This window comes from Phyllobates terribilis, unplaced genomic scaffold (genome assembly GCF_046119375.1).
Source record: "Phyllobates terribilis strain yellow unplaced genomic scaffold, ASM4611937v1 Scaffold_1573__1_contigs__length_254858, whole genome shotgun sequence".
Lineage (NCBI taxonomy): Eukaryota > Metazoa > Chordata > Amphibia > Anura > Dendrobatidae > Phyllobates > Phyllobates terribilis.
In genome coordinates, this window is record NW_027364333.1 from 171,993 (window position 1) to 194,502 (window position 22,510).

A 22,510-nucleotide genomic window follows, 5' to 3' on the forward strand; every position below is an offset into this window, starting at 1 on the left:
GGCACCGCAGAGCTATGATAGAAGAAACCAGCTGAGAGACCCTGCACTCTGCATGATGGACCACAGCAGGAGAACTACAGAAGCACAGATCTAAAGGCAATACAGCCTGGAGGCACCGCAGAGCTATGATAGAAGAAACCAGTTGAGAGACCCTGCACTCTGCATGATGGACCAGAGCAGGAGAACTACAGAAGCACAGATCTAAAGGCAATACAGCCTGGAGGCACCGCAGAGCTATGATAGAAGAAACCAGTTGAGAGACCCTGCACTCTGCATGATTGACCACAGCAGGAGAACTACAGAAGCACAGATCTAAATGCAATACAGCCTGGAGGCACCGCAGAGCTATGATAGAAGAAAACCAGCTGAGAGACCCTGCACTCTGCATGATTGACCAGAGCAGGAGAACTACAGAAGCACAGATCTAAATGCAATACAGCCTGCAGGCACCGCAGAGCTATGATAGAAGAAACCAGCTGAGAGACCCTGCACTCTGCATGATGGACCAGAGCAGGAGAACTACAGAAGCACAGATCTAAAGGCAATACAGCCTGGAGGCACCGCAGAGCTATGATAGAAGAAACCAGCTGAGAGACCCTGCACTCTGCATGATGGACCAGAGCAGGAGAACTACAGAAGCACAGATCTAAAGGCAATACAGCCTGGAGGCACCGCAGAGCTATGATAGAAGAAACCAGCTGAGAGACCCTGCACTCTGCATGATGGACCAGAGCAGGAGAACTACAGAAGCACAGATCTAAATGCAATACAGCCTGCAGGCACCGCAGAGCTATGATAGAAGAAACCAGCTGAGAGACCCTGCACTCTGCATGATTGACCACAGCAGGAGAACTACAGAAGTACAGATCTAAAGGCAATACAGCCTGCAGGCACCGCAGAGCTATGATAGAAGAAAATCAGCTGAGAGACCCTGCACTCTGCATGATTGACCAGAGCAGGAAAACTACAGAAGCAGAGATCTAAATGCAATACAGCCTGGAGGCACCGCAGAGCTATGATAGAAGAAACCAGCTGAGAGACCCTGCACTCTGCATGATTGACCAGAGCAGGAGAACTACAGAAGCACAGATCTAAATGCAATACAGCCTGCAGGCACCGCAGAGCTATGATAGAAGAAAACCAGCTGAGAGACGCTGCACTCTGCATGATTGACCACAGCAGGAGAACTACAGAAGCACAGATCTAAATGCAATACAGCCTAGATGCACCGCAGAGCTATAATAGAAGAAAACCAGCTGAGGGACCCTGCACTCTGCATGATTGACCAGAGCAGGAGAACTACAGAAGCACAGATCTAAATGCAATACAGCCTGGAGGCACAGCAGAGCTATGATAGAAGAAACCAGCTGAGAGACCCTGCACTCTGCATGATTGACCAGAGCAGGAGAACTACAGAAGCACAGATCTAAATGCAATACAGCCTGCAGGCACCGCAGAGCTATGATAGAAGAAACCAGCTGAGAGACCCTGCACTCTGCATGATTGACCAGAGCAGGAGAACTACAGAAGCACAGATCTAAAGGCAATACAGCCTGCAGGCACCACAGAACTATGATAGAAGAAACCAGCTGAGAGACCCTGCACTCTGCATGATTGACCACAGCAGGAGAACTACAGAAGCACAGATCTAAATGCAATACAGCCTGCAGGCACCGCAGAGCTATGATAGAAGAAACCAGCTGAGAGACCCTGCACTATGCATGATTGACCAGAGCAGGAGAACTACAGAAGCACAGATCTAAATGCAATACAGCCTGAAGGCACCGCAGAGCTATGATAGAAGAAACAAGCTGAGAGACGCTGCACTCTGCATGATTGACCAGAGCAGGAGAACTACAGAAGCACAGATCTAAATGCAATACAGCCTGGAGGCACCGCAGAGCTATGATAGAAGAAAACCAGCTGAGAGACCCTGCACTCTGCATGATTGACCACAGCAGGAGAACTACAGAAGCACAGATCTAAATGCAATACAGCCTGCAGGCACCGCAGAGCTATGATAGAAGAAACCAGCTGAGAGACCCTGCACTCTGTATGATTGACCAGAGCAGGAGAACTACAGAAGCACAGATCTAAATGCAATACAGCCTGGAGGCACCGCAGAGCTATGATAGAAGAAACCAGCTGAGAGACCCTGCACTCTGCATGATTGACCACAGCAGGAGAACTACAGAAGCACAGATCTAAATGCAATACAGCCTGCAGGCACCGCAGAGCTATGATAGAAGAAACCAGCTGAGAGACCCTGCACTCTGTATGATTGACCAGAGCAGGAGAACTACAGAAGCACAGATCTAAAGGCAATACAGCCTGGAGGCACCGCAGAGCTATGATAGAAGAAACCAGCTGAGGGACCCTGCACTCTGCATGATTGACCACAGCAGGAGAACTACAGAAGCACAGATCTAAATGCAATACAGCCTGCATGCACCGCAGAGCTATGATAGAAGAAACCAGCTGAGAGACCCTGCAATCAGAATGACTGACCAGAGCAGGAGAACTACAGAAGCACAGATCTAAATGCAATACAGCCTGCAGGCACCGCAGAGCTATGATAGAAGAAACCAGCTGAGAGACCCTGCAATCAGAATGACTGACCAGAGCAGGAGAACTACAGAAGCACAGATCTAAATGCAATACAGCCTGGAGGCACCGCAGAGCTATGATAGAAGAAAACCAGTTGAGGGACCCTGCACTCTGCATGATTGACCAGAGCAGGAGAACTACAGAAGCACAGATCTAAAGGCAATACAGCCTGGAGGCACCGCAGAGCTATGATAGAAGGAACCAGCTGAGAGACCCTGCACGCTGCATGATTGACCACAGCAGGAGAACTACAGAAGCACAGATCTAAAGGCAATACAGCCTGCAGGCACCGCAGAGCTATGATAGAAGAAACCAGCTGAGAGACCCTGCACTCTGCATGATGGACCAGAGCAGGAGAACTACAGAAGCACAGATCCAAAGGAAATACAGCCTGGAGGCACCGCAGAGCTATGATAGAAGAAACCAGCTGAGGGACCCTGCACTCTGCATGATGGACCAGAGCAGGAGAACTACAGAAGCACAGATCTAAATGCAATACAGCCTGGAGGCACCGCAGAGCTATGATAGAAGAAAACCAGCTGAGGGACCCTGCACTCTGCATGATTGACCAGAGCAGGAGAACTACAGAAACACAGATCTAAATGCAATACAGCCTGCAGGCACCGCAGAGCTATGATAGAAGAAACCAGCTGAGAGACCCTGCACTCTGCATGATTGAGCAGAGCAGGAGAACTACAGAAGCACAGATCTAAATGCAATACAGCCTGCAGGCACCGCAGAGCTATGATAGAAGAAAACCAGCTGAGAGATCCTGCACTCTGCATGATTGACCAGCGCAGGAAAACTACAGAAGCACAGATCTAAATGCAATACAGCCTGGAGGCACCGCAGAGCTATGATAGAAGAAACCAGCTGAGGGACCCTGCACTCTGCATGACTGACCAGAGCAGGAGAACTACAGAAGCACAGATCTAAATGCAATACAGCCTGCAGGCACCGCAGAGCTATGATAGAAGAAACCAGCTGAGAGACCCTGCACTCTGCATGACTGACCACAGCAGGAGAACTACAGAAGCTCAGATCTAAATGCAATACAGCCTGCAGGCACCGCAGAGCTATGATAGAAGAAAACCAGCTGAGAGACCCTGCACTCTGCATGATTGACCAGAGCAGGAGAACTACAGAAGCACAGATCTAAATGCAATACAGCCTGCAGGCACCGCAGAGCTATGATAGAAGAAACCAGCTGAGAGACCCTGCACTCTGCATGATGGACCACAGCAGGAGAACTACAGAAGCACAGATCTAAAGGCAATACAGCCTGGAGGCACCGCAGAGCTATGATAGAAGAAACCAGCTGAGAGACCCTGCACTCTGCATGATGGATCACAGCAGGAGAACTACAGAAGCACAGATCTAAATGCAATACAGCCTGCAGGCACCGCAGAGCTATGATAGAAGAAACCAGCTGAGAGACCCTGCACTCTGCATGACTGACCACAGCAGGAGAACTACAGAAGCACAGATCTAAATGCAATACAGCCTAGAGGCACCGCAGAGCTATGATAGAAGAAACCAGCTGAGAGACCCTGCACTCTGCATGATTGACCACAGCAGGAGAACTACAGAAGCTTAGATCTAAATGCAATACAGCCTGCAGGCACCGCAGAGCTATGATAGAAGAAACCAGCTGAGAGACCCTGCACTCTGCATGACTGACCACAGCAGGAGAACTACAGAAGCACAGATCTAAATGCAATACAGCCTGGAGGCACCGCAGAGCTATGATGGAAGAAACCAGCTGAGAGACCCTGCACTCTGCATGATTGACCAGAGCAGGAAAACTACAGAAGCACAGATCTAAATGCAATACAGCCTGCAGGCACCGCAGAGCTATGATAGAAGAAACCAGCTGAGAGACCCTGCACTCTGCATGATGGACCACAGCAGGAGAACTACAGAAGCACAGATCTAAATGCAATACAGCCTGGAGGCACCGCAGAGCTATGATGGAAGAAACCAGCTGAGAGACCCTGCACTCTGCATGATGGACCACAGCAGGAGAACTACAGAAGCACAGATCTAAATGCAATACAGCCTGGAGGCACCGCAGAGCTATGATGGAAGAAACCAGCTGAGAGACCCTGCACTCTGCATGATGGACCACAGCAGGAGAACTACAGAAGCACAGATCTAAATGCAATACAGCCTGGAGGCACCGCAGAGCTATGATGGAAGAAACCAGCTGAGAGACCCTGCACTCTGCATGATTGACCACAGCAGGAGGACTACAGAAGGACAGATCTAAATGCAATACAGCCTGGAGGCACCGCAGAGCTATGATGGAAGAAACCAGCTGAGAGACCCTGCACTCTGCATGACTGACCACAGCAGGAGAACTACAGAAGCTCAGATCTAAATGCAATACAGCCTGCAGGCACCGCAGAGCTATGATAGAAGAAAACCAGCTGAGAGACCCTGCACTCTGCATGATTGACCACAGCAGGAGAACTGCAGAAGCACAGATCTAAATGCAATACAGCCTGGAGGCACCGCAGAGCTATGATAGAAGAAAACCAGCTGAGAGACCCTGCACTCTGCATGATTGACCACAGCAGGAGAACTACAGAAGCACAGATCTAAAGGCAATACAGCCTGCAGGCACCGCAGAGCTATGATAGAAGAAACCAGCTGAGAGACCCTGCACTCTGCATGATTGACCACAGCAGGAGAACTACAGAAGCACAGATCTAAAGGCAATAGAGCCTGCAGGCACCGCAGAGCTATGATAGAAGAAACCAGCTGAGGGACCCTGCACTCTGCATGATTGACCACAGCAGGAGAACTACAGAAGCACAGATCTAAAGGCAATACAGCCTGCAGGCACCGCAGAGCTATGATAGAAGAAAACCAGCTGAGAGACCCTGCACTCTGCATGATTGACCACAGCAGGAGAACTACAGAAGCACAGATCTAAATGCAATACAGCCTGGAGGCACCGCAGAGCTATGATAGAAGAAAACCAGCTGAGAGACCCTGCACTCTGCATGATTGACCACAGCAGGAGAACTACAGAAGCACAGATCTAAATGCAATACAGCCTGCAGGCACCGCAGAGCTATGATAGAAGAAAACCAGCTGAGGGACCCTGCACTCTGCATGATTGACCACAGCAGGAGAACTACAGAAGCACAGATCTAAATGCAATACAGCCTGGAGGCTCCGCAGAGCTATGATAGAGGAAACCAGCTGAGAGACCCTGCACTCTGCATGATTGACCACAGCAGGAGAACTACAGAAGCACAGATCTAAAGGCAATACAGCCTGGAGGCACCGCAGAGCTATGATAGAAGAAACCAGCTGAGAGACCCTGCACTCTGCATGATTGACCACAGCAGGAGAACTACAGAAGCACAGATCTAAAGGCAATACAGCCTGGAGGCACCGCAGAGCTATGATAGAAGAAACCAGCTGAGAGACCCTGCACTCTGCATGATTGACCACAGCAGGAGAACTACAGAAGCACAGATCTAAAGGCAATAGAGCCTGCAGGCACCGCAGAGCTATGATAGAAGAAACCAGCTGAGGGACCCTGCACTCTGCATGATTGACCACAGCAGGAGAACTACAGAAGCACAGATCTAAAGGCAATACAGCCTGCAGGCACCGCAGAGCTATGATAGAAGAAAACCAGCTGAGAGACCCTGCACTCTGCATGATGGACCAGAGCAGGAGAACTACAGAAGCACAGATCTAAAGGCAATACAGCCTGCAGGCACCGCAGAGCTATGATAGAAGAAAACCAGCTGAGGGACCCTGCACTCTGCATGACTGACCACAGCAGGAGAACTACAGAAGCACAGATCTAAAGGCAATACAGCCTGCAGGCACCGCAGAGCTATGATAGAAGAAAACCAGCTGAGAGACCCTGCACTCTGCATGATTGACCACAGCAGGAGAACTACAGAAGCACAGATCTAAATGCAATACAGCCTGGAGGCACCGCAGAGCTATGATAGAAGAAACCAGCTGAGAGACCCTGCACTCTGCATGATTGACCACAGCAGGAGAACTACAGAAGCACAGATCTAAAGGCAATACAGCCTGGAGGCACCGCAGAGCTATGATAGAAGAAACCAGCTGAGAGACCCTGCACTCTGCATGATTGACCAGAGCAGGAGAACTACAGAAGCACAGATCTAAAGGCAATACAGCCTGCAGGCACCGCAGAGCTATGATAGAAGAAAACCAGCTGAGAGACCCTGCACTCTGCATGATTGACCACAGCAGGAGAACTACAGAAGCACAGATCTAAAGGCAATACAGCCTGCAGGCACCGCAGAGCTATGATAGAAGAAACCAGCTGAGAGACCCTGCACTCTGCATGATTGACCACAGCAGGAGAACTACAGAAGCACAGATCTAAAGGCAATACAGCCTGCAGGCACCGCAGAGCTATGATAGAAGAAACCAGCTGAGAGACCCTGCACTCTGCATGATTGACCACATTTGACCACATTTTGGGGTGTAATAAGTGCAAAACAGCTCAGATTTAATCATGAGTTATACTGATACAACTAAATAAATATATGTGTACACTAATATGAGACAACATTGTGATTTGGGGAATTAACAATTTAAATATTAACTAGTGCACGCCTCATCCAATAGGTGTATATATAGAAATCATTGGGCTCTAAACCATTATAGAGAATTTAGCCACGTACACTACAACTAAAATGCGTTGAATGATTACATATTTCTACACTGTTTTTCACATTGGATAGATGATATTATTGTGGTTGAGTGCAGCTGATACTAATGAAAATGAATTGTACAAGTATTTATAATGTGTTGTAGGTATTGGAGGCGCTATTAGTCTACTCACTATCAAAGGCAGCAAATTTTTGGACAGGGAACCACTAAGTGTCCATAGTAGATGTACTGGATAAAATAACCTATGGTTTAAAATTCGCGCTAGTGGTAGTGAATGAAGGATTTCGGGAGAGTAAATAACTAAAATGTACTTTATTGATACAGGTGTTTAAAAAGATTTTTTCTAAAAAGCTAAAATAGACAATATAAGAGATTGGTAAAAATGAGTAAATAAATAAATAAATATGGTTCTGAATTAATGGATAGAACGGCTTTCCATAGAGTCTTGAGGTAGTCGATGCTTGGGAGGCAGAAGGGTGGACCTGGTAAAAGAGGAACCATGTTACGGTATAGTAGTATGGTGTGGTATTACGGTACTTAGAGTATCGATTCTTGGTAGGTTTGGTATTTGTATGGGTTACCTGTTATGATTAGTCTGTATCTCCTTGTGGCAACCCTGAGGGCCTTTTGACGGTGGACTCTAGTGTCAGTAGGAGGCTTCACATACTCTAGATACCTGAGGTGCAGGAAAAGTACATTAGAACTTAGGAGTAATTGACTAGAGGTTACTAGTGGGAGTTGTGCTTTACCTGCTGTTGTTGTGGCAATCGGTGGGCAACAAGAACAGAGACGTGCGGATGTGTTTCTTGGACCGTGATCCACAGGGAGCCACCTATAGAGGTGGACTGGTCCGGGATGGTTATCTGAAAAGGGGGCTCGAGGTCCTAAGGTCGTAGAAGAAATAGGTTTGATATTGTAGGTACTTGGTTCTCAGGTGGTACGATAAGATTAGGACTTACCCTAAGGTAGATAAGTTCTATTTGGGTTTAATAATCATAGTTGTCCTTATAAGAGATGCAGCAGGTGGGTCTGGTTTGTCCCTGTCCCTGTAGGAGAGGTGCAGCAAGGTGCTTCTGGCGGTACTGACGATGTGGCGTCTATGTTGTACCCTTTGTCCTGTTTGAGAATTTAAGGGAGGGTTAGTGTTAGAGGTATAGTGGAATAAGTCTGCAGTTACTATGCTTATTATTTACCTTATTTCATATATTGCAGACATAAGAGGACAGGTGCATCAGGTGTTCCGGTGGTACGGAAGGTGCAGCAGGAGGCTCTGGATGAATTATGCAGCAATAGTTCTATAGTAGGAGGCTCTGATCCTGGATACCAATTAGGTACAGTAGGAGGCTCTGACTGGGTGATCAGTCGGTCAGGCAGTAGTCAGAAAATGCTGTCACGATGTAGCAGAAGGCTATGGTTGCAAGGTGAGTATAGGGCAGACCTCCTACTGTACCTAATTGGTATCCAGGATCAGAGCCTCCTACTATAGAACTATTGCTGCATAATTCATCCAGAGCCTCCTGCTGCACCTTCCGTACCACCGGAACACCTGATGCACCTGTCCTCTTATGTCTGCAATATATGAAATAAGGTAAATAATAAGCATAGTAACTGCAGACTTATTCCACTATACCTCTAACACTAACCCTCCCTTAAATTCTCAAACAGGACAAAGGGTACAACATAGACGCCACATCGTCAGTACCGCCAGAAGCACCTTGCTGCACCTCTCCTACAGGGACAGGGACAAACCAGACCCACCTGCTGCATCTCTTATAAGGACAACTATGATTATTAAACCCAAATAGAACTTATCTACCTTAGGGTAAGTCCTAATCTTATCGTACCACCTGAGAACCAAGTACCTACAATATCAAACCTATTTCTTCTACGACCTTAGGACCTCGAGCCCCCTTTTCAGATAACCATCCCGGACCAGTCCACCTCTATAGGTGGCTCCCTGTGGATCACGGTCCAAGAAACACATCCGCACGTCTCTGTTCTTGTTGCCCACCGATTGCCACAACAACAGCAGGTAAAGTACAACTCCCACTAGTAACCTCTAGTCAATTACTCCTAAGTTCTAATGTACCTTTCCTGCACCTCAGGTATCTAGAGTATGTGAAGCCTCCTACTGACACTAGAGTCCACCGTCAAAAGGCCCTCAGGGTTGCCACAAGGAGATACAGACTAATCATAACAGGTAACCCATACAAATACCAAACCTACCAAGAATCGATACTCTAAGTACCGTAATACCACACCATACTACTATACCGTAACACGGTTCCTCTTTTACCAGGTCCACCCTTCTGCCTCCCAAGCATCGACTACCTCAAGACTCTATGGAAAGCCGTTCTATCCATTAATTCAGAACCATATTTATTTATTTATTTACTTACTCATTTTTACCAATCTCTTATATTGTCTATTTTAGCTTTTTAGAAAAAATCTTTTTAAACACCTGTATCAATAAAGTACATTTTAGTTATTTACTCTCCCGAAATCCTTCATTCACTACCACTAGGGCGAATTTTAAACCATAAAGTATTTATAATGGCCTCGGTATAAATCTGTCCACATTGAGTGTGGGCTTTATCTATGAACTATGATAGCGTTATGGCAAGCAAGAGAAGTTTATTTCCACTATGGTTTCCATAGCTGCCATGTCCCCATCCTTTATGGTAAGTATCCAGGCTCAAATCTGCCTGAGCGAGATTTTACTGCTTTTTAGGCTCTGTTCACATCTACACTACAATGGGGAAAAAAAGTTTAGTCAGCCACCAATTGTGCAAGTTCTCCCACTTTAAAAGACGAGCGAGGCCTGTAATTGACATCATAGGTCGACCTCAACTATCAGAGACAAAATGAGAAAACAAATCCTGAAAATCACATTGTCTGATTTGGAAAGAAGTTTTTTTCCGATTTTGGTGGAAAATAAGTATTTATTCAATTACAAACAAGCAAGATTTCTGCCTCTCACAGACCTGTAAGTTCTTCTTTAAGAGGCTCCTCTTTCCTCCACTCATTACCTGTAGTACTGGCTCCTCTGTCCCCCACTCATTACCTGTAGTACTGGCTCCTCTGTCCTCCACTCATTACCTGTAGTACTGGCTCCTCAATCCCCCACTCATTACCTGTAGTACTGGCTCCTCTGTCCTCCACTCATTACCTGTAGTACTGGCTCCTCTGTCCTCCACTCATTACCTGTAGTACTGGCTCCTCAATCCCCCACTCATTACCTGTAGTACTGGCTCCTCAATCCCCCACTCATTACCTGTAGTACTGGCTCCTCTGTCCTCCACTCATTACCTGTAGTACTGGCTCCTCTGTCCTCCACTCATTACCTGTAGTACTGGCTCCTCTGTCCTCCACTCATTACCTGTAGTACTGGCTCCTCTTTCCTCCACTCATTACCTGTAGTACTGGCTCCTCTGTCCTCCACTCATTACCTGTAGTACTGGCTCCTCTGTCCTCCACTCATTACCTGTAGTACTGGCTCCTCTGTCCTCCACTCATTACCTGTAGTACTGGCTCCTCTTTCCTCCACTCATTACCTGTAGTACTGGCTCCTCTGTCCTCCACTCATTACCTGTAGTACTGGCTCCTCTGTCCTCCACTCATTACCTGTAGTACTGGCTCCTCTGTCCTCCACTCATTACCTGTAGTACTGGCTCCTCTGTCCTCCACTCATTACCTGTAGTACTGGCTCCTCTTTCCTCCACTCATTACCTGTAGTACTGGCTCCTCTTTCCTCCACTCATTACCTGTAGTACTGGCTCCTCTTTCCTCCACTCATTACCTGTAGTACTGGCTCCTCTGTCCTCCACTCATTACCTGTAGTACTGGCTCCTCTGTCCTCCACTCATTACCTGTAGTACTGGCTCCTCTTTCCTCCACTCATTACCTGTAGTACTGGCTCCTCTTTCCTCCACTCATTACCTGTAGTACTGGCTCCTCTTTCCTCCACTCATTACCTGTAGTACTGGCTCCTCTTTCCTCCACTCATTACCTGTAGTACTGGCTCCTCTTTCCTCCACTCATTACCTGTAGTACTGGCTCCTCTTTCCTCCACTCATTACCTGTAGTACTGGCTCCTGTTTGAACTTGTTATCAGTATAAAAGACGCCTGTCCGCAACCTCAAACAGTCACACTCCAAACTCCACTATGGTGAAGACCAAAGAGCTGTCGAAGGACACCAAAAACAAAATTGTAGCCCTGCACCAGGCTGACTAAATACTTTTTTTCCACCACTATGTTGTGATTTCCATATTTTTGTTCTATGATAAAAAAAGAAAAGATGAAGATAACGGAAGCGCCGGACCCCCTGTATATCGGACACTGAGGTTTGTCTAGTGTCCACTGGAACATCCAATATTTTACTGGACAGAATGGTGCAGCATGCTGCTATACATGCAACTCTTGGGGCCGACTGTGCAGTGAATATTGTGTGACAAGGAGCAAGGACCTAGTAGGAATTTGCCTCAAGTTCTAAAATGGTTTGAAACCACTTTAATAAAGTCTGATGGTTACAGGTCTATATATTGCACAGTTTTATTATTTAAAAATACTTAGTTTAACCACAGATTTCATCTCTAAGAAACAAGTTCAATGGCATTTACCATATGGCGTTTAGATTTGTGTCAGGGGTTTCTCACTTACAGAATACAAGCTGACACTTTCTCATCATGTCCTTTTGCTACAAATAGGGCAATGTAATAAGGAGCATCTGACAGATACAGCAAATCTTCCTAAGAGTGAATTAAAAAACGACTGGCATTTATATGGAACATATTCAATACAAGCCATGTATAAAAATGATGATATACAGTACAGACCAAAAGTTTGGACACACCTTCTCATTTAAAGATTTTTCTGTATTTTCCTGACTATGAAAATTGTACATTCACACTGAAGGCATCAAAACTATGAATTAAGACATGTGGAATTATATACTTAACAACACATGTGTTAATTCATAGTTTTGATGCCTTCAGTGTGAATGTACAATTTTCATAGTCAGGAAAATACAGAAAAATCTTTAAATGAGAAGGTGTGTCCAAACTTTTGGTCTGTACTGTATATGCTTATATAGAATATACTAAATAAAGCTATTGGTCAGTTACTGGTCACATGGCCAGCCGTGCGGCCAGGCCAAGTGTGTATATAATATTTGAATGTAAGTTGACAGTTGAGAGTGACAGTTGGAGTTGACTTGCGACGGTGGAGGAGATATTTGCCAACCCTGAACTGAGTAGCAAAAATATGGAGATGAATGAAGACAGAGGACAACCGAGGAAGGGAAAGAAGAGGACAAATGCCACATTGAGCTCATCAAATGAAGATAAGAAGACATCGAAGAACAGCAGCCAAGAGAGGAAGAAGAGAAGGACAAGCTCAAGGCCAGCTGAGAAGATGTCTTCCAATCTGAAGATGAATCAAGTGGATGAAGAGAGGAAAAAAAGTGCCAAGAAGAGAAAACACACCATAAACTCTTCAGGAGAAAAAAATCCGCTGCCCAAAAGAGCCAAAGGGGTCCTGAAAACAGAAGACCAGCAGGGACTCCAGAGAGGCTCAGGTAGATTAATACATACATTTATGGTTTTTTTTTAAAACAAGTCATACCTACCATTGTGGAGGGTTTTCTTTACTATTTAGTGAGCAGACTATTTTGGGCCCTATTCTAATTTTTATTTTTTTTTGTTTTTTTTTCATTGTAGAACATCAAAAGGCATGACTTTTTTATATCTTCATTGACACAGTTATAAAAGACTTACTTCTTCTGGGACAAATTGTATTTTAAGTCATAATTTGGGATACTGTATATTTAATGCATTGATTTCATTTACATTTAAAGAACTTCTTGAGGGAAATCTAAAAAAACAGTTGCAATTCTGTCATTTATTCTTTTTTTTCATCATTCACTTTACAATATACATTACAAATCTCAAGATAATGTTAATCTCTGGGTCAATGATGTATTCAGCTGATATCTATGGAAATCGAGGTCTGGGGGTGGGCTGCTTATATGTGGTGCACAATAAAGCATTGAACATCGGTGCGGTGAGGCCTTGGACTCTTGTGTCTTTATTATCTGGGTCAGGACAATTATGGTGATTCCAACTTAATAAAGTTTATTGAAGTTCTACTGTTATTGCCATAAAAACACAAACACTTTAAACAATTATTTTTTTCTGCCATCATATTTCAAGACTAATAACAGTCTTTTATTTTTCCAGTGACAGTGGCATCCATTGGTCACCAAAGAATGTGGTTGTGGAGTGCTGATGGGATGTCATGGCAGCCGGGGGACAGATCATTATCCCCATGGCTGCCATATTGGTACCCCGGTGAAGCCCCGTCAATGGCTGGGGTTCATAGGAGACAGTGATTTATCTAAATATTACATTACAAGACAAAAAATGAATAAATTATATATATATATATATATATATATATATATATATATATATATATATATATATATATATATATATATATATATAAATATTTATAGTTGTGTGCACAATATATATATATATATATGTATATACATATATATGTCTTTATTTTATTGGAAAAGATGGGGTGATGTGAATTTTCATGTTTTTTATTGTTACTGTATACATGTGGTATTGCTGCAACCATTAAAGTCAATTAAGTCCAATTAATGTGGTATGCTGCCAGTATTCATTACTATTTTAATGGTGGATGTGTGATACTAAGACCCCAATGATTGTAAGAATGGGGGTTCAATGAATCTTTTGCTACATGTGCATTGCGATTTACATTGCAGTCAATGAGAAGTGATGGAAAAACATCAATAGACAATGAACTACTATTCTAAAACTTGGGTGCGTGACCCAGCAGACGCCCACCTCAGACTTTAAAGGATATTAGAAGATTATTTTTTTTATTCCAAATGCTTGGCAGCTATAACAATGATAAATGAAGCTGTCCTCCTCATCCTCCTCATCCTTCCTAGGTTGGGCAATGTCTCTCCGCTGTCTCTGTCCCTGGTCTTTGGGGGCAGATTATAGCAGAAGCATCATGACCACAGTGCACATTATGGCAGCAGCCAATCATAGGGTTCAGCAATGATGTTGATACAGTCATCACAATACCACTGAGCCCAGCGATTGGCTGCAGCGGTCAGATATGCTGGAGTTGTGAAGTTATCCCTGTAGCCTATCAACTTTAAAGAGTGGATGAGAATAGCTTTTTTAATATTTTTATAGTGGGAAAGTATATGGAATAAAAAAAATAATGTCTTTGGTATGAAAACTCCTTAATGTCTAATAAAAATGTGGTAAGGTCTATTCACAGTCCAGGTTTTGTCATGATTTTGATTGAGGTTTGGGAGTTTTATTGGGCTAAATGGGCCTGAATTATTTTGTGTTATTGGCATTTTTTGAGCCTCACTATTAAGGGTCTAGAAAAGGGGTTGATATAAAGTAAAGAAGTGTGGCTTAGTGTTCAACAGGTCTAGCAAGATCAAAATGTATCATACAGCATAGATGGGATAGGTCATCAATATAATATAGGTGAGGGACTGCCACCCAGCCCCCACTGATCGTCTGTTATCCGCCATTGGCAGGATGTAAATAGTGTATGGAGCAGAATAGCACAGCGCTGGACATTGTGTAGTGGCCGCTGCCAGGAACTGCAGATAGGTTTCTAGTGAAGTGACTAGGAGCTGATCGGCAGTACCCCACAGCAGCCATTAAACAATGTCCACTGTGCACATCTAGCTGGTGGCAACTCACATACCAAATGATCGTGGTGGTGCTGGGAGTCCGAGACCGATCACCAACCCCTTGAACAGGGCCGGCGTCAGCACCCGGCGCACCCGGGCAAATGCCGGGGCCCTGAGCAGGCAGAGGAGCCCACTGGCGGTCGCGCACCCCGCTGGGCTATGGGCGGAGGAGAGCGGTGTCAGCGCCCACCCTTCTCCGCCTCTTGCTCAGGGCCCCGGCAGCCGGATACTTACCTCTCCTCGTGCCTCCGCAGATCAGCTGTCTTCCTGCTCTGCGCTCCGTGTGACGTCTCAGGTCAGAGGGCGCGGTGACGTCTTTGCACCGCGCCCTCCCCTGAGCCGTCACAGGGAGCGCTGAGCGGGAAGACGCCGACAACGCTGGAGTTCGGACCCGAGCAGCGGGCAGCAGGTGAGGAGAAGGGAGGTGAGTATTTGATTTTTTTTTTAATGTATGGAGGCATGGAGCATTATAAAGAGAAGGGGGGGGCATCCTGCATGGGGCATTATAAAGAGAGGGGGGGGGGCATCCTGCATGGGGCAGTATAAAGAGAAGGGGGGGTGGCATCCTGCATGGGGCATTATAAAGAGAGGGGGGGCATCCTGCATGGGGCATTAAAAAGAGAGGGGGGGACATCCTGCATGGGGCATTATAAAGAGGGGGGGTGACATCCTGCATGGGGCATTATAAAGAGAGGGGGGGGCATCCTGCATGGGGCATTATAAAGAGGGGGGGGTGACATCCTGCATGGGGCATTATAAAGAGAGGGGGGGGGCATCCTGCATGGGGCATTATAAAGAGAGGGGGAGGCATCCTGCATGGAGCATTATAAAGAGAGGGGGGGGGCATCCGGCATGGGGCATTATAAAGAGAGGGGGGGACATCCTGCATGGGGCATTATAAGGTGGGGAACAGCCTGCATGGGGCATTATAAAGGGGGGGGCAGCCTGCATAGTGCATTATGTGGGGGGGAACAGCCTGCATGGAGCATTATGTGGGGGGGAACAGCCTGCATGGAGCATTAAAAGTGGGGGGGCCTGTATGGGGCATTATGTGGGGGGTAACAGCCTGCATGGAGCATTATAAGGGGGGGACAGCCTGTATGGGGCATTATGCATGCAGCATTATATGGGGGCCAGTATCCTGTATGGAGCGTTATAAGGGGACCGGTATCCTGTATGGAGCGTTATATGGGGGCCAGTATCCTGTATGGAGTTTTATAAGGGGACCAGTATCCTGTATGGAGCGTTATATGGGGACCAGTATCCTGTATGGAGCTTTATAAGGGGACCAGTATCCTGTATGGAGCGTTATATGGGGGCCAGTATTCCGTATGGAGCCTTATATGGGGGCCAGTATTCCGTATGGAGCCTTATATGGGGGCCAGTATTCTGTATGGAGCCTTATATGGGGGCCAGTATTCCGTATGAAGCCTTATATGGGGGTCAGTATTCCGCATGGAGCCTTATATGGGGGCCAGTATTCCGTATGGGGCCTTACATGGGGGCCAGTATTCCTTATGGGGCCTTATATGGGGGCCAGTATTCCGCATGGGGCCTTATACGGGGGCCAGTATTCCTTATGAAGCGTTATATGGGGGCCAGTATTCCGTATGGAGCCTTATATGGGGGCCAGTATTCTGTGTGGAGCGATTCACCAGTTTCTGAGCTATTGTGGAATCTACAATAGATATCACTCATGTAATGTAAGAAGTGAAATCTTTGCATTGTAATATATATATATATATATATATATATATATATATATATATATATATATATATATATATATATATATATATATATATATATATATATATATATATATATATATATTTCTCCGCCGTATCTCTGCATCATGAATCGTGTATGTGTTAAAGGGGCCCACTGAGACTCTTTCGCCCGGGGCCCAGAAAAACCTGGAGCCGGCCCTGCCCTTGAACATATGGCCTGAACATACAATCCATAAGTGAACATGGGCTATTTATTTTTTAAAGCACATTCTGACATATGCTGATTAAAATACAGGGATGGAAAACCTCTTTATGGTAAGTTTAAGACCTTAAAAAGTTTATCCCAAGAACAATTGAACATTTTAATCAATAGATCATGAAAAACGAAGCAGTTGCACAATTGGATATATTTAAAAACAAAATCATATTTTTGAGATAAACTTATAAATGCGCCCCTCATGTATACCGTGTATCTAGCTTTGCCCAAGTATGTAACATAGCAACATACAGTAGTAACATCGTTTTTAAAACCCCTTTACAACCTATGACGTCTTAGTACGTCATAGGCTACCTCCCCCGGTTCAGTGAGGGCTCCGGCGCTGAGCCCGCACTGAACCGAGCACATGTCAGCTGATTCTTACAGCTGACATGTGCCCGCAACAGCCACGGGTGGAATCGCGATCCACCCGCGGCTGTTAACATGTTATATGCCGCTGTCAATCTCCGGGAAGCGCGTCCTAAGCCCCGCCCATCGGTTACCCCATCACGTGATCGCGGGTCACCGATGGGCGTGCATGACAACCCAGGGTCTGCAGCAGACGCCTGCGGTTGTCATGAACTGGACGCTATGAGCGCCACCTAGTGGTCGGCGCTCATAGCACAGGACCAATTCTGCTATATGCAGGGGATCTGCTGATCCCCTGTATGTAGCAGAGGCGATCGGATAGTTGCTGCTTCTAGTCTCCTATGAAGACTATAGAAGCATGCAAAAAGTGAAAAAAAACGTTTTTAAAAATATAAAAAAAAATGTAAAAAATATAAAAGTTTAAATCACCCCCCTTTCGCCCCATTCAAAATAAAATATTTAAAAAAAACCCCTACATACACATATTTGGTATCGCCGCATTCAGAATCGCCCGATCTATCAATATAAAAAAAGAATTAATCCGAACGGTAAACGGCGTAATGATAAAAAAATTCTAAACGCCAGAATTACGTTTTTTGGTCGCCGCAAAATTGCAATAAAATGCAATAACAGGCGATCAAAACATCAGATCTACCCCAAAATGTTATCAATAAAAACGTCAGTCCGCCGCGCAAAAAATAAGCCCTCACCCAGCCCCAGATCCTGAAAAATGGAGATGCTACAGGTCTTAGAAAATTGCGCTTTTTTTTTTTTTACCAAATTTTGGATTTTTTTCACCACTTAAATATAAAAGAACCTATACATGTTTGGTGTCTACGAACTCGTAATGACCTGGAGAATAATGATGGCAGGTCAGTTTTAGCATTCAGTGAACGTGGTAAAAAAATAAAAATAAAAAACAACTGTGGTATTGCACTTTTTTTGCAATTTCACGGCACTTGGAATTTTTTTCCCGTTTTCTCGTACACGATATGGTAAAAGTAGTAATGGCGTTGAAAAGTAAAACTCGTCCCGCAAAAAATAAGCCTTCACATGGCCATATTGACCAAAAAATAAAAACGCTATGGCTCTGGGAACAAGGGGAGCAAAAAACGAAAATGTAAAAACGACAAAACCCAAGGTTGCGAAAGGGTTAAGGTTGAAGGAAGACTAAGTTCATCTAGTTCAACCCATAGCCTAACATTTTAATCCAGAGGAAGGCAAAAAAAAACCATGTGGCAAACACTAAGCTCCACATTGGGGAAAAAAATTCCTTCCTGACTCCATACGACAATCAGACTAGTTCCCTGGATCAACGCCCTATCAAGGAATCTAGTATTTATAACCTGTAATATTATACTTTTCAAGAAAGGCATCCAGGCCCTTCTTAAATTTTAGTAGTGAATCACTCATTACAACATCATGCGGCAGAGAGTTCCATAGTCTCACTGCTCTTACAGTAAAGAATCCCCGTCTGTGATTATGATGAAACCTTCTTTCCTCCAGACGTAGAAGATGCCCCCTTGTCCCCGTCTCAGGCATCAGAGTAAAAAGATCAGTAGAAAGGTCTTTGTACTGTCCCCTCATATACTTGCACATAGTAATAAGATCACCCCTAAGCCTTCTTTTTTCCACAGTAAATAACCCCAAGTGTAATAAGTGTAATTACTAATAACCTGTCTTGGTATTGCAGACCCCCCAGTCCTCTAATAACCTGTCTTGGTACTGCAGACCCCCCAGTCCTCTAATAACCTTGGTCGCTCTTCTCTACACCCGCTCTATGTCTTTCTTATACACCGGACACCAGAACTGTACACAGTATTCTAAGTGTGGTGGTACTAATGACTTGTATAGAGGTAAAATTATGTTCTCCTCATGAGCATCTATGCCTCTTTTAATACATCCCATTATTTTATTTGCCTTTGTAGCAGCTGCCTGACACTGGCCACCAAACGTGAACTTGTCGTCCACCAATACACCCAGGTCTTTTTCAGTGACAGTTTTGCCCAGTGTTTTACAATTAAGCATATAATTATACATTTTATTTCCTCTACATTTATCCCCATTAAAGCTCATTTGCCATTTATCAGCCCAAGCTTCTAGTTTACATACTGTACATTGTGAAAATGTTTGGACCCCTTGAACTTTTCTACCTTTTGCCACATTTCTGGCTTCAAACATAAAGATATAAAATTCAAATTTTTGGGGGAAGAATCAACAACAAGTGGGGCACAATCGTGAAATGGAACAAAATTTATTGGATATTTTAAACTTTTTTAACAAATTAAAAACTGAAAAGTGGGGCGTGCAATATTATTCGACCCCCTTGAGTTAATACTTTGTAGCGCCACCTTTTGCTGCGATTACAGCTGCAAGTCGCTTGGGGAATGTCTCTATCAGTTTTGCACATCGAGAGGCTGAAATTCTTGCCCATTCTTCCTTGCAAAACAGCTCGAGCTCATTGAGGTTGGATGGAGGGCGTTTGTGAACAACAGTTTTAAGCTCTTTCCACAGATTCTCGATTGGATTCAGGTCTGGACTTTGACTTGGCCATTTTAACACCTGGATACGTTTATTTTTGAACCACTCCATTGTAGATTTTGCTTTATGTTTGGGATCATTGTCTTGTTGGAAGATAAATCTCCGTCCCAATCTCAGGTCTTTTGCAGACTCCAGCAGGTTTTCTTTCAGAATGGTCCTGTATTTGGCTCTGTCCATCTTCCCATCAATTTTAACCATCTTCCCTGTCCCTGCTGAAGAAAAGCAGGCCCAAACCATGATGCGGCCACCACCATGTTTGACAGTGGGGAGGGTGTTTTGAGGGTGATGAGCTGTGTTGCTTTTACGCCAAATATATCGTTTTGCATTGTGGCCAAAAGGTTCGATTTTGGTTTCATGTGACCGAGCACCTTATTCCACATGTTTGGTGTGTCTCCCAGGTGGCTTGTGGCAAACTTCAAACAAGACTTTTTATGGATATCTTAGAGAAATGGCTTTCTTCTTGCCACTCTTCCATAAAGGCCAGATTTGTGCAGTGCACGACTGATTGTTGTCCTATGGACAGACTCTCCCACCTCAGCTATAGATCTCTGCAGTTCATCCAGAGTGTACATGGGCCTTTTGGCTGCATGTCTGATCAGTCTTCTCCTTGTTCGAGATGAAAGTTTAGAGGGACGGCCGGGTCTTGGTAGATTTGCAGTGGTCTGATACTCCTTCCATTTCAATATGATCGCTTGCACAGTGCTCCTTGAGATATTTAAAGCTTGGAAAATCTTTTTGTATCCAAATCCGGCTTTAAACTTCGCCACAACAGTATCTCTGACCTGTTCCTTGGTCTTCATGATGCTCTCTGCACTTGAAACAGAACCCTGAGACGATCACAGAGCAGGTGCATTTATACAGAGACTTGATTACACACAGGTGGATTCTATTCATCATTACCAGTCATTTAGGACAACATTGGATCATTCGGAGATCCTCACTGAACTTCTGCACTGAAAGTAAAGGGGCCTAATTATATTGCACGCCCCACTTTTCAGTTTGTAATTTTTTTTTTAGAAAGTTTAAAATATCCAATAAATTTCATTCCACTTCACGATTGTGTCCCACTTGTTGTTGATTCTTCCCCAAAAAATTAGAATTTTATATCTTTATGTTTGAAGCCAGAAATGTGGCAAAAGGTAGAAAAGTTTAGTGTCATCTGCAAATATTGAAATACTACTCTGTATGCCCCCTACAAGGTCATTAACCCCTTCGCAACCTTGGCTTTTGTCATTTTTGCTTTTTCGTTTTTTGCTCCCCTTGTTCCCAGAGCCATAGCGTCTTTATTTTTTGGACAATATGGCCGTGTGAGGGCTTATTTTTTGCGGGACAAGTTGTACTTTTCAACGCTATTACTAGTTTTACCATATCGTGTACGGGAAAACGGGAAAAAAATTCCAAGTGCGGTAAAATTGCAAAAAAAGTGCAATACCACAGTTGTTTTTTATTTATTTTTTTACCACGTTCACTGAATGCTAAAACTGACCTGCCATTCTTATTCTCCAGGTCATTACGAGTTCGTAGACACCAAACATGTATAGGTTATTTTATATTGAAGTGGTGAAAAAAAAATCCAAAATTTGGTAAAAAAAACTAAAAAAAAATAGCGCCATTTTCCGAGACCTGTAGCGTCTCCATTTTTCGGGATCTGGGGCTGGGTGAGGGTTTATTTTTTGCGTGCCGGGCTGACGTTTTTATTGATAACATTTTGGGGTAGATCCGATGTTTTGTTCGCCCGTTATTGCATTTTATTGCAATTTTGCGGCGACCAAAAAACGTAATTCTGGCGTTTAGAATTTTTTTCTCGTTACACCGTTTACCGATCGGATTAATTCTTTTTTTATATTGATAGATCGGGCGATTCTGAACGCGGCGATACCAAATATGTGTATGTGGGGTTTTTTTTATATATATTTTATTTTGAATGGGGCGAAAGGGTGGTGATTTAAACTTTTATATTTTTTTTATTTTTTTTATATTTTTAAAAACATTTTTTTTTCACTTACTGCATGCTTCAATAGTCTCCATAGGAGACTAGAAGCAGCAGTTGTCTGATCATCTCTGCTACATACAGGGGACGAGCAGATCCCCTGCATATAGCAGAAATGGTCCTGTGCTATGAGCGCCGACCACTAGGTGGCGCTCATAGCGACGAGATCATGACAATCACAGGCGTCTGCTGCAGACCCTGGGTTGTCATGCACGCCCATCGGTGACCCGCGATCACGTGACGGGGTCGCCGGTGGGCGGGGCTTATGACGCACAACCCGGAAGCGCGCGTTAAATGTCGCTGTCGGAGATTGACAGCGGCATTTAACATGTTAACAGCCGCGGGTGGATCGCGATTCCACCCACTGCTTTTGCGGGCACATGTCAGCTGTAAGAATCAGCTGACATGTGCTCGGTTTAGTGAGGGCTCAGCGCAGCAGCCCTCACTGAACGGGGGGGTACGCAAATGTGCGTACTAATACGGCATGGGCTCTAAAGGGGTTAATAAATATGTTAAAAAGGAGCTGGCCCAATACTGACCCCTGTGGTACCCCACTGTTAACTGAGACCCAGTCTGAGTGTTTTCC

The 22,510-nt window shown here is 44.7% G+C and overlaps 2 long non-coding RNA genes across 2 annotated transcripts; one reads left to right on the forward strand and one right to left on the reverse strand.

The window, feature by feature from the left end:
- Positions 1–7,720: 7,720 nt before the first annotated feature.
- LOC141244475 (uncharacterized) lies at positions 7,721–8,089 on the reverse strand. The gene is made up of 3 exons (XR_012308392.1): positions 8,034–8,089; positions 7,866–7,960; positions 7,721–7,766 (listed from the first exon to the last, which is right to left on the reverse strand). It is a non-coding gene; the product is annotated as an uncharacterized lncRNA (long non-coding RNA).
- A 1,171-nt stretch (positions 8,090–9,260) lies between these two features.
- On the forward strand, positions 9,261–9,629 carry LOC141244474 (uncharacterized). Its single transcript, XR_012308391.1, has 3 exons — positions 9,261–9,316; positions 9,390–9,484; positions 9,584–9,629. It is a non-coding gene; the product is annotated as an uncharacterized lncRNA (long non-coding RNA).
- Positions 9,630–22,510: the final 12,881 nt, after the last annotated feature.